General features: G+C 41.0%; 1 protein-coding gene across 3 annotated transcripts in view; it reads left to right on the forward strand.

The window, feature by feature from the left end:
• Positions 1-16,590, forward strand: part of LOC138301098 (centromere protein S-like) — a 148,270-nt gene that overhangs the window by 108,556 nt on the left and 23,124 nt on the right. The gene's annotated exons all lie outside the window — the stretch shown is intronic.

The raw sequence follows: 16,590 nt of genomic DNA on the forward strand, positions 1-16,590 counted from the left end.
TACCTCATCGGGCACAGACTCTACATTTCTTAGCGGGAAAGTCTTTTTTGTGCGTGGGAGGAATGTGATCAGGAAAGTGGCGATCTTTCAATCTAGCCAAATCCTCCACCACTTCTTCTCTAGGAACTCTTGCCTGTTCTACCACATCAAGGCTCTCTATCACAGACTCCTGAAATTTCAAAAAAATTCATCTTTGACTCAGGGGAACAATCCTTAAACACAATAAACGCATTAAAAGTTGCTAAATGGAACAGATGTATAGCCAACTTTGTATACCAAATGTAAGACTTACAAACAGCAGTGTAAGGTTCCAACCTCTGATCTACTCTATCTACATCACCCATGTGCCTATTGTAGTCTAAAATGCACGCAGATTTGCGCACTTCGGCAACCTGACCCAAAACAGTCACAGGGAAAGTACGCTCATCATGGATGGAAATCAGCACGTAGACATCCCTCCTGTCTGCAAATTTCACAGCTAGCAACTCATCATTACACAAGGCACTGCACTGTCCCCTCAAGTTTTTTACACACAAGCTCCCTTAGATAGCCTTTTACGGTTAGAGCAGATTGTGCCACAAGCAACAGTGTCCACTCTGAACAATTCGCTGAACAATTGCACTCCAGTGTAGAAGTTATCTAGGTACAAATTGTGACCTTTGTTAAACAGTCATCTATCAAGTTCCTACACAATTTTCTCACTAACTCCAAAAGTGGGCGAGGGGGGTCAATACTGGAATCCCTACCAGTGTAGGCCCGGAAACTATAAACATATCCTGTACTACTTTCAAACAGCATATACATCTTAATCTCATACTGTGCCCTCTTGCTAGGATTGTACTGCCTAAAAACGAAATGGCCCTTTAACAGTACCAAAGACTCATCCACAGCTATTTATTTCCCTGGAAGATAGACCTCTGAAAACCGATCTACAGAATGATCAAGGACAGGCCTAATATTGAAAAGACGGTCAGAATCAGGGTGATCTCGTGGCAAGGCTAAAGCATTATCAACAAACTGCAGCATCCAAAGAAGATGCAAATACCGATTACGAGTCATGGTTGCAGGAAACATAGCCATTGCCATCAAGGGACTAGAAGACCAATAAGAAGACAGTGACAGCTTCCTTATCGACCCCATCAAAAAAGTCAAACTCAAGAACATTTTCATCTCTTCCAGATTTGTGGGAATGCACTGGGTAGCTCTAGAGTGTGTCCTAAGTCGGGCACTGTTGTCCCTCATATAGTGCTCAGCATACGAATTAGTTTCCTCGACAATCTCTTCCAAAAATACATTGTCTATAAAGTTTGAAAGAAATTGATAGGCAAAAAGGTTCCGTATTGACTCTACACCCCAGGAGACCAGTAAAGGCAGGTAACTCTGGCTTCTCCGTGTTTGGGGCAACCCAGAGTTTAGGTCTTCCATTGGGAAGCCTTTCAGCCCCAGGCTGCTGTACTATTGGCACATCAGTGTCCTCCTCTAAACCAGGCCCTTCATCTGCACTGAGAGTGGCTTCCTCATCGGATGATTCCTCTCGCCCAGAAAATTCACTGCCAGAATCTTGCACTTCCTCCTCCTGCCTCAGATGCAGAGTCACTCTAATGTAAAGACAGTGCTTAATTTGAGCTGACAGTTGAAGGGGGGACCCACTAGCATTCTTTTTTTGGGACTGGCACTGATATATCTTCATGAGACTTTCACCCGTCGCAAGAGAAAAACATAAAACGTGGGAAGAAGGAGGAAAATAAAGATGGGCACATAGTGACAAATGGAGAAAGCGAGGATGAAAAAGAACCTGAAAAAGTGAGGTACGCTGGTAGGGTTTGTCTCGTGCAATATGAAAGAGGCATAAGGTGAAAACAAGACTATGCACCATTGGCATTTGCACCCCTCACCCCTCCCCCACCAATCTGATGTGGAGTACGCAGGCCTCTGAGAAAATCTTCAGTCTCCAGAAGTTACTGTTGTACAAATTAACGTGGAATGTATTGTCAGCCACCTGTAATTTGAAAATATAAAGTTTCAGGAAGTCTAGAAATATACACCTTGGAGGGGATAAATACATAGCTGACAAATTTCAGCTTGGTTACTCGTGAAATTTCAATGTCTTATACTTGTCGCACTTTGGGTGACACTTTATAGTTATATAAAAGGCAGTTATGGCCTTACAAAGAAATTATTTTCAGAAATTACTCCATTTTGAAACCTTACCCAGAGACGGTGTCTGTTATCGAAGGCCGTTTGTGTACAATAATAAACAAGGAGTGGGCTTTTGGTCAACCCATTGCTTACTATTGCTTGAAATTTTTGTCTTTCTCATTTGTTTGCCTCTTATTCAGTGGCTTTCCTTCCTCTTATGTTAGTCCCTACTCTGAAGCATGTCTTTGTTACTGTCCTTTTTATTTCATTACTTGTAACTTTCCAATAGCTTGTATAAGAAGGTGGGCTCATAAAGCTTGGGGAGATTAGGCTGCAGTATATGAATCGCAAAAAGAAAGCTCTTTCCAAGCACATGTGTATGAGTTGAAATTAAACAAGAAAGATGAAGATATTCAGTAGTCAAGGGATACTTGCATTATTCTAACATGCATTATTTGTGAAGGACATTTTCATAAAACATACATAGTTGATCTTTGAAAGAGATTTGTTTTTACGTGTACATATATGAGAAGAACACTACATTTGAAATAAGTTGCTTTTTAGTAACAGGAAACACAGCCACCCCAAGCAAGTGATTGTAATGCTTTACATATAAAGGAGATTGTTTTGCAGAAATAGGGAAATTATTTATGGATCAGTTAGGTTCCCAAAGGCTTTGAGGTAGTGTACATAGAGAAGGGAACCAACAATGAAGAGTTGGATCCTCTTCATGTCCATCCCCATTAGCATGGGTAGTCAGTAGGGGAGAATCATAAGATAATTTACCGATCTTGTTGGAGAAGAGGTCGTTTGGTACACCTAGGATCTTTCAGTGCCTCCATGCTGACTCACGATTTTGCGATTAGGTGGGATAGAAACGTGTGGTGCAAGGGAGCAGATCATCTGGGCAAGGCTGAATCATTTCACAAACTGTGTCCTCGGGAGACACCTCACCCAAACTATTGGGGGTGAAATGCTGCAACTGCTTGCTGTTCCTTCCCTTACTCCACTGTTGCACCCACCTCATTGCTTTCTCTTTTTCTTTTTTGATGGTCTGACAGCTATAAATTGCCACTGGGCCACTGGTATGGCAGTCCCGCTGGACATGGCTGGCTGAGGTGGAAGTGATGTTCACTCTAGCGGCAAATTTACACACAGTTTTTGAGCAGCAGCAGCACTGGCTCTTTTTTGGACCGGTTAACTCAAGTTCTGGCGTGGTTGTGCTCAGAAGCACGTCTCCCATCAGAAAGCAGTGGTGTGGCCTCAGTTTGCCCACGTCAGTACTTGATTGCGCTTGTTGTAGAGATGGTAAATCTTTGGTGTTGGATCATCCTTGGGCTCAAACTCAAGCTTTCAATCTAACAAATGAAGAGCATAGCCCAAATCGCAGTACGTTGTTGGGGGTCCAAATGTCCTCTCAACATGACCTACTGTGTTTACTCCTCCTGAAGAGATTACTTCTCAGTAAGCCTGTTGGTCGTCGTGATGACAAGCTTTTCTTGGGAGACATAAACAGATTCAACAAGTTAACCCGAAGCCCCTGCATGGCAGTTTCCTAGCTCATCCTACTAGTATTACCTAGCTCTGCATACCACAATTAAAGAAACATATGTACAGAATCTGTGTCTACAGTCAGGTCATTGAAGAAAAATCATACTGTTGAAGAGGAGGAGGCTTATTCAGTAAATGGATTTATTTGGGGCCAAGCTATCCTCATCTGATCATAGCATTGCTGACCCAATGTAAATACCGGTAAGCACTTGTTTATAAGCTCAACAAACAAATGCTTCCTCTTTCTAAAGCTAAGTGTTTTTATAAGCAAACCTGCAGAGTCTGGGAATAAGTCTTGAGTCACTGTCTGTTCAGTACCAATGCCTGTTCAACTGAGAGTAACATTGAGATGCTTTTGTTCCAGGGTACCAAGATGGTGTAATCTGCTAGATCTTACTTGAAGATATCCAAATGCCCCAGCACCAGAGCTTCCTTGAAGGCAACATGCTATCATCAGAGTCTCAGTGCATCACAATTCTATGCCGGAGCATGCTCTGACGAGGGTCCAGCCAAACCAAAGATTTGTGGAAAGGCCATCTACTGACCCTTCTTTGATTTTAAGCTATACATCATCTAGAGTCAGAATACATTGGCCCATCCTGTGCTCTTGTGTGTGTCTCGGCAAGGTGTGATTGTAGACAAGAAACAGAAAAAAAGGGTAGCCTGCTTAAGAAACTGTGCTTAGCCCTTCTAGTCCTCTTTTAGGGGAGAACTCTTTAATTTGAAGCAGCAAAGGATGGGGTATTTAAGTTCCTCTGTGGATTTGGTACCATTTATGCAAACCCTGATACCCACGTCACCTACTCCATTTTGGGGTCCTCTGAGCAGCCTTCTCCCTTGAGTCATCATTCCCGTGTTGTTTGATGCCTCCATAAATCCAGATTGGGATTCTTTGTCAACTGAGGGAGAACCAGAAGTAAAGCCATTGCTTTGCTCTGAAGGCCTTGTGGTATTTTTGGCTGGAAATCGTCCTTCAAGGAGTAAGGTTTTTTGTGTGTTTTTTTTTTTTTTTAAGATACGTTCTGTCTTCCTCGGAATTTGAGCATTCCTGTTCATCCTGATGGAATCCCTTTGGTGGCTATTTTTAGAAAAACCCTGCTTTTAACATACCTGAATGTAAAGGTACAGGCTACAGTATGAATAATTAATACCTTTCAATAACTCGACCATCATGACCGACAGTGACGTATTTTGTTTAGCTAAAATAGCACTGATCTTATTCCCGAGTGCTTGCATTTGAAGTGCTTTTTACATGCAGTGCTCAAAGTTTACATAGAACCGAGGGAATACATGGCATTGGGGTATGTTTATGAGATAAGGGTTCACATTCTGAGTTGTGGGGTGAGTATGTTTGTGTGCAGCTCAAAAAGAGTACAAACGTGCTTCTGCTGAGATCAGCATAGAGTGGGTTGAGCTTTTCCTGGTAAGACGGACTAGATTTCCTAAATAGTTGAGACCTTTACTTGCCACATAAAGACAGCCTTAGAATTAAGGCGATTTCTTTTCAGTGCCTGGCTGTGCTTCTGGGGATGTGCTCTTTGTGAGATGGCTGGATGTCACCATTGAGAAGGCAGTGCTGTGGACGCAGTTAGAGATGGATTTGTGTGCAAGATAATCTGTCTATTTGGGTTATGGAGGGGAACCACATTTAGGGGCCATTCCTCTGAATCGTGATTAGAGGACCTGTGTGAGAGATTGATTACAGACCGGCCAACATGGGGGTCAGAAAGGTAATGAAGGAAAAGTTTGCCACATTGGTAGTGTGAGAGACCTAGGACTTTGATAGAGGTCAGAAGTTCTTTTGACATATAAGCAGTGTGAGTGCACAGTTTGTAGGCGCAAGTTAAGCAGTGAAATGCACACCAGTTCTCTGTCTGGGATGTGTTGTCAGTGAGAGCATACAATTTCTTGCATTTAAATGCATACCAAGGACTGACAGTGCTCTATTCAAATTACAGCACAGCATATCAAAGCCATCAGAAGTCTACAAAGAGCATGACCATCAGCTCTGCAACTGTTGTTGTGAACAGGAATTCCCAGTACCTTGGCCACATATTAGTTTCCAACCCTTTGTTGTTTGTTGTAGAAAATAAGCATTGACAAAGCTTGCTGTCCACCATGAGAGAAAGCTGTTTTGCAGATGCTCTGCAGTGTTTACCAAAAGGGGAAAAAGGCACAATGGTGGAGGGCCATCATTTTGTAGGCGCATGCATGTGTGATGTATGTATACACTTAAGCACACAAGAGAGCAACATGGAGCATAGGGGCATAGAGGAGAAGCACATAAGAGAGAGCAACATAGAGCTCAGGGGAGAATTGGTGGTGAGGAGAAGCACACCAAGGAAATAGCTGGAAAACACGTGCACTCTGAGGGGATGCTTAACCAAAAAGGAAAAAGTCATTCTCTAAAAGTAAGCAGTGGAGGAATAAAGTCAGACAATCAAAAGTATAGTAGAAAGGCTATGATACAAGGAAAGGGACAAACACATGATGGGATCTACCAGCTGCCTTCCACCCACCAATTAGAAATTAGGTTTAAATATATTTTATTGTTGTTTCAAAGCAAACCTATTTGAAAAGGCAAGAAAGCAGAAAAAACATTCCCCATGATCTGCCTCCCCTCCTTTTGTTTATTCCCTCCCTCAGGCAGCCATGTTAAAAAAAATAAAAAATTGTAAATTGACAGCATCTGCAAGTGAGTCATGATAAAGGTTTGTTAAATACCAGTGTCTGTTTTTTGTTTGAGTAATGATAGTCCAATTATTCAGCTTGATGGTGAGCTTTTCCTCCCATGCATCCTGAAAGGGGTATCTTTTACTAGGTCTGGGCCCATTCAGAAGCTAGTATGGCTTAAAAATTACTCTTCCCTAATTTTCGTGGTTGAGAAGAAACTTTTCAAATGGGGCAAGGTCCCTGATGGCAGGTTCTTTATGTGTGGTTGGACGACTCAGTGTCATACTTCACAGTAGAGAAATCTTCATTGTTTTGTAACACACACTCTTCTTTGAGCTGCTCAAAGCCTTTTATTTGTGCCTCCTCAAACGTGCCTTTCAAAGTTCTGCAAGCCCTCTGCTATCATCTAAAAAAAACATCCAACAAATCCTGTTGAAAAATGTTAATTGCCCCTCAATGAAGTAAATAGGGAGGGAAACCTGATCAAGCTTCAATGTGTCTCTATTTTCTCCCAGACCCTTAGGGTGGATGTTCTGATCGGAGAGACATATAAGCTAGCCTTCCTATCTGATTTAACTGTCCACGGGAATTCATAGAGATCCCTCCCATTCAGAGTATGGTCAATCATGTGTTCTCATTTATCAGTGTCCCTTTTAGTTCATTTTACAAAAAAGTAAAGGTGATTTGCGAAATACTAGTTAAAGAGATCTGGTACGACTGTGCCCCACTGTCTGGTCCCAGAGATACACTTTTGTCTACAGCAGCAGTTCCCAACCTTTTGACTTCTTTGAACACCCACTTTATCATTACTGGAACCCGGGGACCCCCACTGAATCATTATTGGAATCTGGGGACCTAATCTTTTAATATTATTTCATTTTCTAAGCAGTTGCGGACCGCCAGGGGTCCCTGGACCATAGATTGGGAACCAATGCTCTACAGTCTTCAACTTTTTGAACTCTGCCAGGGTGTCCATAAATAAAAAGGAAATGAGCCCCGCCATGCAAAGCACCACGTGAACAAACCGTGCTCGCCATCACGAGGTTCCCCGAAATCGGTTAGAATACCTTATTCGCAATAAGAGTAAAACAATATCTGTGTACACTTCGTCCGTTCCCGTGATGTCCGTTGGTCCTGAACATCACAGACCAAGTCTAGTGAAAAAGTATATGTATAAGCGTAAACAATGGTGTAGTCATTTGTTCAAACATTCAACTGTTCTTAGTGTCTAATGCAAAATCATTAAATCAATAAAATTAATATAGGGTCCGTAATACCTGGGTCAAGTTTCAAAAACAATGTTTCTATGCATTCCTTCCAATATCTTCAAGTTTCTTAGTCATTAACCCGAGAGCTACAAGAGAACATACACAGTACATCCGTATAAATAACAAAATGCTTACAGAAAAGAATCACGCTAGTGCACAAATGGTTATCCATTTGCAAACAGATTTAAGTCAAACCGCGACTCACCCAAATCGATAAAGTACCCGGCATGTTTTAATGGCAGATTACCGCCGCGAGTACGCCGACCTCGATTCCTGTGCCCGGAAGTCATTATGAACGCTATGAGAGTCATGAAAATCGAGAACGGACTAAACTATAAACATAAAAGTAGGACTACAAATCGTGTAGTTTCTACTAGAACACAACAGTAATTGTTATTACTATTTAACGAACAATAGCCATCGTATCTCCCTGAACCAAATGTACGAAAACGTGCCACAACGCTCCTAAGGCTTGTTAAATGACATAATTAAAACTCCGTCTTCAAAATAATGAGTACGATTTCGGCAAAAATATTGATTAAAACAATAAATGGCCACTAAAGTGCCTATGATACCATTAACACAACTCCCAAAAAAAAAATATAAAAAATTTAACATCATCAAATAAACGGTTATAATCAAGAAATACTATCAGACTCACCATAGATATGACGAAACCAAAAACAAAAAAAGAAACCAACCATATTAAAATACCTAAAGGAAAGATGAGCAGAGAAAGGAAATAAACTGGTGAAAAAATCAAGAAATGTATGAAAGTAACAAGGGAACGATAGACAAAAGGAAAACAGTGATGTCCAAATCACATCACACCTTGAACCATGTGTGGATCCAAATTTGTTTTCTATTTGAGAATTTTGGTTGTCCATTCAAGGGCTCCAAGAAATAGTAAAACAACAACTGGTAATGACAAAGATTGTACATATGCAAACAATACATATTTCGCACATACAGATATGGTTACAAAATAGATAGGTTATTGCTCTATTTAACACCAAAATGACTGTTCATTCACCCAAAAAGTATTCCAACTCTCTATCCGAGTTGAGGCCCATCTCAACAGCTCTTAATCTCATTATCCATAATGCCTCTTTTTTACGTAAGGACAATTCTCTATTACCACCCCTCGGATTCTTGGGGACATGTTCAAACCCCAAAAATTCAAAACTTGTGAGCAGTTTGTGATTCGCAAGATAGTATATGTGCTACAATAGGATATCTTACATCACAGTTTTTAAGTGCCCTAACATGTTCACCAATTCTGATTCTGAGTGAACGTATGGTACTCCCCACATATACTCGAGAACATTTACAACGTATCACATAAATAACATAAGAAGTGTTACAATCCATTGAAGACTTAATTATGACTATTTGTCCAGCAGTAGAAAACTCTTTGATATTGTGGCATGCCCAGCGACCTACCCCACACTGTCCACACTTAAAAAAAAAAAACTACCCCTCGTGTGCTACTGGGCAAATTGGTGGTGAAACTGGGACAAAGAATATTTCTCAAAGTTCTACCTCTCCGATACGATACAAGTACCCTTTCTGGTATTATACTCTTAAATGACTCATCCTGAAGTAACATGTCCCAATGTTTCATCATAAATTTTTTCAAAATCAAATAAACATCATTATAATCTGTAACAAATCGAACCTTATTGGATTCCTTAACAGTATTGTTTCAATCCTTAACTTTTAATGTGTCATTTCTCAAAAGTTGTCTGGCCCGATGTTGAGCCCTCCTTACCACGTTATTAGAGTAGCCACGTGCTCTAAATCTCTGACCCATGTCATCGATATGATGTAGGAACTTATTGTCCACACTACAATTACGTCGAGCCCTCACCAGTTCTCCGAAGGGAATAGATGTAATCTGATGTTTGGGGTGTGCACTTTTAGCATGTGAGATAGAGTTGCACGCTGTGGCTTTACAGAAAAGCCTACTCTGAATTTTACCATCAGCAATAAAAAGTTCGACATCCAAAAACTCAATGTTCTCAGAGCTAAACTGATAAGTAAACCTTACATTCATAGAATTCAAATTCAGAAACTCGCAAAATTCAACCAGTTTATCTTTGCCACCAGTCCAAATCAAAAAACAATAGTCTATGTAGCGACACCAATATGATATATGTGTCTGCCATTGGATAGGCTCGGGACCCCACACCCATTTATCCTCAAACCACCCCATGAAAAGATTTGCATATGAGTGGGAGAATTTAGAGCCCATCCCTACGCCTTGTTTTTGTCGAAACCAATCTTTATTGACCAGAAAAATGTATTAGTGAGAATCAAATCCATCATCTCCGTCAGCATTTCCGTATGCTCCCATAGGCTTGCCGATCTTCTATTAAGAAAATATATAGCCAATTGTCCTAAGTCATGACTAATGCAGGTGTATAGAGAAACCACGTCCAATGTAACCAGAAGCATATTGCTCTCCCAATCTATATCACTGAGAATATGTGTGGTATTTTTGATAAAGGAAGGAAGATTATATACCAAAGGTTGTAGAAAACAATCCAGATACTCAAAGTTTCTCAGTGGGACCCAGTATACTGGAAACAATTGGTCTGCCCAGTGGAAATGGTAGTTCCTTATGTACCTTTCGTAATGTATAAAGACAGGGAAACCTTGGATGGTCAACTTTAAGATAACAATATTCATCATTGTTGAGTAATCCCCGTTGTCTCCAGGCAAGTAGCCTATTGTTGATCTTATGCATTAGGTTGGGAATAGGATTACCACTTACACATTCACAGCATGTAATGTCATTCAATTGCGATAGGATCTCATTGTCATAATCAAGTTTATTCATGATAACTACATTTCCACCTTTGTCTGCTTGCCTTATGATGATATCCTTTTCTTGTCTGAGTTGTTCCAATGCAGTTAGTTCGTCAGAACTTAGATTTCTAGGGAAATGTCGATATTTCCTCCTCAATAGGTATTTATCAAGGTCCTTACATACTACATCAAAAAATTTGTCCAAAGGATTCATGCCTATCGACCTCGGTGTCCAGTGTGATTTTCTCTTCAAGCCACTAGAAATGCTCGTATTAGAAGCTACATCTAAGTCTTGTAATACTCGTGAAAGGATATCAGGGTCCTCATCCCGTTCAGCTATGGATAAAAAAATTGCTGTATTGTGTACCTCCTCATTAGATAATGCACTTAAAGGTAACCTCTGTGCTGGTGGATCTAAAGTTGAATGATCAGCTGGGTTTAATTGAAAGTGTCTTTTCAATTTGAGTTTCCGAACAAACCTAAATAAATCAATTTTAGATCTGCAGGGTTCACCAGAAGTGTTAGGACAAAAATTAAGACATTTAGCCAATAGACTCTTAGCTCCTACTGAAAGCTGAATTTTGGAGAAATGAATCCCATTAATGGATGGTGATCCATTGGTATCTATATTTTCTTTTCCTGAGACCTTGTTTTTATTCCACCCTGTTCTTTTAGTTTGACAGCCTGATCCTCTCCCACCCCTCCTGGTCTTTCTGTGTGTGGTAGCCCTCTGTTTGGATTGTATTTGCCTCTTTTTATCCTCATGAGCTCCTGTAAAAAACCATTGCTGCCAGCAGTGCTCCCCCTTTGGGCCGAAGTGCCCAATCCACATTCAACATCACTAACGCTTGTCACCGAAGTACTGATGAATGTTGAGTCCGAAACATTTGACAAACTGGATCCTCTAGGATCCAGGTTAGTATGAACTAGATGATCATAATTACTAGCAAAAGTGAAAACTCTCCCCGTTAGGTAATGTCTCTCATCCCGCTTTAATTTCCTTGCTTTTCTCTGGGTAACCTCTTCTTGGAATTTAAGTAATACTTCCTCCAAAATCTTATAGTTCTTGTCAGTAGCCGCTTTTTAGATTCAAATCATCAATCTCTTTTTTGAGAACCCCAATCTCAGACTGTAGTCGATCAACTTCCCTCTCCGCATTTATAATTAAAATATCCATAAGTTTCATTGAGCTAGCAGTTAGCTCATTATCCCATAAAGTCAATAGATCGGCGTCCAGGTCGTCATAAGTAGGAAAAATTTGAGATCTCAAACCTCGGGGATGCGGTTAAGTTTCTTATTTGTTTCAATGTCGCACCATCCCACCATTTTGCTAGTTCACTCTTTTTTAATCTCTCCAATCTAATACATTTACTCTAAAACCTTCTTTCTGTGAACTAAGTATCGTATTCTGAAAAGTACCTCCCTTAGCTAAACTATCAAACAATTCTTCAGCTAATTTTGTCCTGTCCATTTTAAGTAATACAAGTTACAAGCCAACCCGAGCGGCCACCCTCCGAAACAACTATTTACTAAAGGGGTGTGTTAGTGAGGGGAAAGAAAAAGGGCGCTCAGGGAAAAACTACGTAAACCCTTAAGGGCTGGGTGTAGTCCCTTGTGAAAGCACCTTTTAGGTATATTTGTGGCCAGGTTTTCCCTGACCGCCCTTTTTCTTTCCCCTCACTAACACACCCCTTTAGTAAATATTAAAAACATCAGGAGTCTCCTGCTTGAGTCTGGTCTATTGGCGTGTATTGTTGTACTGCCACTGCTTTTTTCAACTGCTCTCAATGGTCTCTTATATTGGCACTTCCTCTCTTGCCTGTCCTGCATGGTAGGTTTGTTGGCCCTGCCCCCCTTTCCCCTGCCCTCAGTGGTCCCTTGTGCTGCTACTACCCCTCCAGCCTGCTCAGCGTAGTCAACTTGTTGGCTCTGCACCCTCCTCCCTGCCCTCAATTATGTGAGTCCATGCCCCTGACACCTGCCTCCCCACAGTATTCCAATGAACAACTAGGTTGCTAACATTTGATATTTATCACAAAAGTGTGGTACGCCTGACATCAACTTGATGTAATTAAAACTGTAATACCTAAAGCTTTTCCTTTAGAAAAGATAAAAATGAGAGGGTCCCATAAAAATTATGGTTAGTGCTATAAAAAACGAAAATATTTTCTTAGATCTTGATTAGAAAGAAATCACTTTTAAGTTATTTCCTATCTTGATTTTTTTCCAGTTGATCACTTGATTATATGTTGCACTTGGGGGGGTGGGGAGGGAGGAATGTGGTGTTACGGCCAAAGTTGCAGACTTTGCAACTGGGGATCCAGATTTGAGTTTGTCAGCTCGACATCCTGTGATTCTGGGCAAATCTCCCCATGCATAAAGTCCAAAAGAAATGTGTTCTTGTGTCATGTAACTGATGCCCATGTAAAGCACTCCAATACTTTTGGGTCAAGTCTGTGCTATATAAAACTGCAGAAAAACAAAAAAAATTAAGTGTTTTGCACAATTCTGTCATTGGGTTATACTTGGTCTACATGTGGGTGATGCTTGTGTGCTACGTTTGTTTTTTTTTGTTTTCTCTAGTGGCCATCTTGGGAGATTCTTTTGTTATGAAGCTCCCTAATCTCCTCATTTACTGCAGTATTCTCAGAAGAAAATGCTATCAGTATTCCACTTCAATCCATCAAGATGACAGTCAGATGTGCCATACTTATGCCATAAATTCAGGTTGTGCATGTTTCAGTCTAAATGTCAATTATTTTAATGAAATAGAAAAGGAAGCTATTTGAGGATTCGCTTAAAACGTGTCCTAATTTTTCTTTCTACAGCTTCAGTTGTGCCACACTTTTGTCATAAGTAAGACTGTCCGCGCTCTAGTTCTTTAGAAAACTCTGAAAGGCTGCAGTAGAACACAACGGAATCAACTGGCAGGATGCTCCCTTTGAAGTACAACGGGAAGATATTTGAGAACTCACTTAAAACGTGTCCTAATTTTTCTTTCGACAGCACTAACCATAATTTGTAAGACAAAATCAACCCCCTCGTTTTATTCCTTTCTGAATTAGATGTTTTAAGTTTTACCAGGTTGATTCAATCAAGATGGCTTCAGGTGCGCTACAGTTTTGTCAGTAAGTCTGTTGGTGCTTTAGTTGTTCTTTAGAACACTCTGACTGCAGTAGAACACAAGGGAATCAACTGAGCAGCTGCTCCTGTTGGAATTACATGTTTTACTGAAAATGTCAGACTTAATTCTCATATGCCGAATTTACCAAAAATATGCTCTCCTCTTAGCTTCTGGAGAACCTTCCATAATCTCTGTGGGAAAATCATGAGAAAACAGTTTTCTCTCAAATATGATACATGAAATCCCAGCAGAAGGGGTTTTCACAGTGTAAAATCAATTTAGCATCAAATTATTTATATTGTAACTAAGGTGTGGTATCACCCTTTATATGCTCTCCTTTTTGTGACCCTCAAAACCTGTAATTCGCTACAATGCATTTTAGTTGGTGCTATCGTGTATATTGGTCCGCAATGGCTGCCAGCACTTCCTGGTTAAAGTGCTGACAGCCAATCGGATTTCCTTTAATATCTCAAAAACTACTGAATGGGTTTACACCAAATAACAAAAAGCGTGCTTTCTGGACCAAAAGCTGCCTTTCTTCCAAATTTGGTGTAAATTGATCCAGAGGTTCATGCAGTAGTCATGTTCACATTTCCTGTGGGAATTAAAATGGGAAACTTACTTTTTTTGATCCCACCCCTTTTCTCGGTCTCGCTTGACGGATCACCCTGAAACCTTCTGTGTACAACTAGACCTTTTATCACACTTTGTTTGGCAAATTTCATAAAGATTCATCAAATGGCACCAGAGATTTATAGCCAGGTCAAAAAACGCTTTTTCGGTGGAATCTAGGTCCTAACTATAACTACCAATTGGTGACTTCCAGTAGGTAACAAATATATATAATTGCTATGGCTTGCTTAGTACACTTCGAAGTGTAGGTAATATTTTAGGAAATTGCAGTTATTTTAATCAGGAAATACAAGTTTTCATGCCTTTGATGGTGTTGTGTGCTGTCAAGTATTCTGCTGTCTAGGCTTAAATGTACTGGATTTCTCTCTGCTACTACCTCTTGTTTTACTGAATGGAGTCAAACTCTGAAAATATTACAGTAACGCAATGGTAATAACGAGTGTATTGTTTATTCTGCTTAATCACAGGAAAACATTACAAGCTGCAACAGGCCTTGTATAGGAAGTCAGAGAAAAACAAGATAAAGAACTGTGAGTGAAAACTGGTCATTAAACATACTGGGCAGACCATGAAAGGAGTTAAAAAGGATGTCATCCTCTCATGAAATTGCTATGTCCTCTCCACTGAGGCTAGTCCAAATGCACTACCTTCACTGTACATACCTCACCCTGAAGAGATTCTGGCAGGAGGGGAAGATAACTGCACCAGTCTGCTTCCATTGCCTCGATGGGGATGCAGGTTCCTTCAATATGACAGTCATGTCCATTAATCACTAGCTACTAGAAACAGATAAAGTCCTCCCTGTCCTGGGTCTTTAGTATTTCTTTATGCACTTCTACAGTCCTCTCAGCTAAGCTTTTTTTTTTGGGGGGGGGGGAAGCAACGTCACAACAATACACATTACAGTTCCAGTTAAACTTCCATGACATTTCATACCCAATCGTGAAGTGAGACATCGGTCCCCGGGCTCCCCATCTCCCCTAACAGCAATCTGCTGCAACCTTGTGAAGGCGCGTCTCCTCCCTCCCCCCGCTTCATGGACCATGGCTTGGATAGACAGGGTTCCAACAGTATTCCCCCCCTGTGACTGGCCCATTCTTTCCATATCTTGTGATGTTTCTGGGGACACCTTTTCGCTAAACAGACTGGACTTTCCAGACTCATGCACTGATCCATACCTATGGCTCCTCTGTCTACAGAAGGGGCTCTCAGCTAAGCTTTGACCTACGAGCAGGGTTGCTTTGCTGAAAGTACAAGCTGAACTGGCTGTAGAAACGGAGCCCATAGCCAGAGTAACACAAACATCCTGCACTTGCAACGTTGTTCTTATTATTTTTCTGATTCTGGACTTCGTTTCTAGAGTCATTTCAGCTTGTTCAATATGCATGGTACCCCCGCTCATCAACCAAGGTGAACTGAGTATAGAATCAAAGCCCAGAATCCCAAAACAATGTTGCTTGGCTAGCACTATTAGCCAAAAAAGGGTACTGGAGCAGCTTTCTCTGCTGCAACTCTTGGTTTACCAGGGGTCTCAGAGGAAGATCTGCAGGCCGCAAGCAAGGGACTGGCGGGCTGTTAGCAGCCTGCCGGCCATACTTTGAGTACCACTCTTGTAAACAAATGTAAGCACCGGGTGCTTAAATAATCAAGTAAACGCAAGTAAATGATATGGTCTGCCCAAAGCCTAGATGGCTGAATGTCACGCAGTGGACCCCAAAAAATAAATGAATATATAAAAAAAGAGGGTGGTGTAGGTTCATCAGCAAGTTGTGTGCACTGGAATATGGAGCTACATAGTCCTCATTTGTTTTGCGTCCCATGTAGCTTCTCAAGGTCCTGTGAGGGAAAGCAAGCCGAGACTGCATTCTGCATTCACCCTTCAGAAGCCAATAACAGAAGGGTGCCTATCCTGTGACATTCCCCTAACCTATTTTCTCCAAAGGTAAGAAACTTTGTGCAGGCTCAGGAATCCTCAGCCAATCCCAGGCTACAGTCCATTCATTGGTTAACTGCCAGTAACAGGTCTCCACATTTTTCCTGTAATTATGGGATTTCTTACTCTTTATTAGCTATGAGCACGAGAGTGCCGTTGCTCTGCCTCATTTTACTGTGATTTACTGTTTAGTTGTCCCTGGGACAAAATAAATATTAAATCTTCTAGCCTGTGGCAGAAACAGGATGCCTCAGGTGTTGTGTGATATGATTTTCACACCCCTGCTGGCATCCCTGCATGAGCTACTGAGTTGATCACAGCTGGCTGAATAGGGTGGCCTTCAATGTAACCTTGTCTGATATAATCATAATTACAGTGTTAATAATGTTAGTAGCTAGGGAGAATTTTCATTGAGCATAGCAGACGTTGGAGACCCTGCACTGTGTGGTGTTTTAAAG

This window comes from Pleurodeles waltl, chromosome 6 (genome assembly GCF_031143425.1).
Source record: "Pleurodeles waltl isolate 20211129_DDA chromosome 6, aPleWal1.hap1.20221129, whole genome shotgun sequence".
Taxonomy (NCBI): Eukaryota; Metazoa; Chordata; class Amphibia; order Caudata; family Salamandridae; genus Pleurodeles; species Pleurodeles waltl.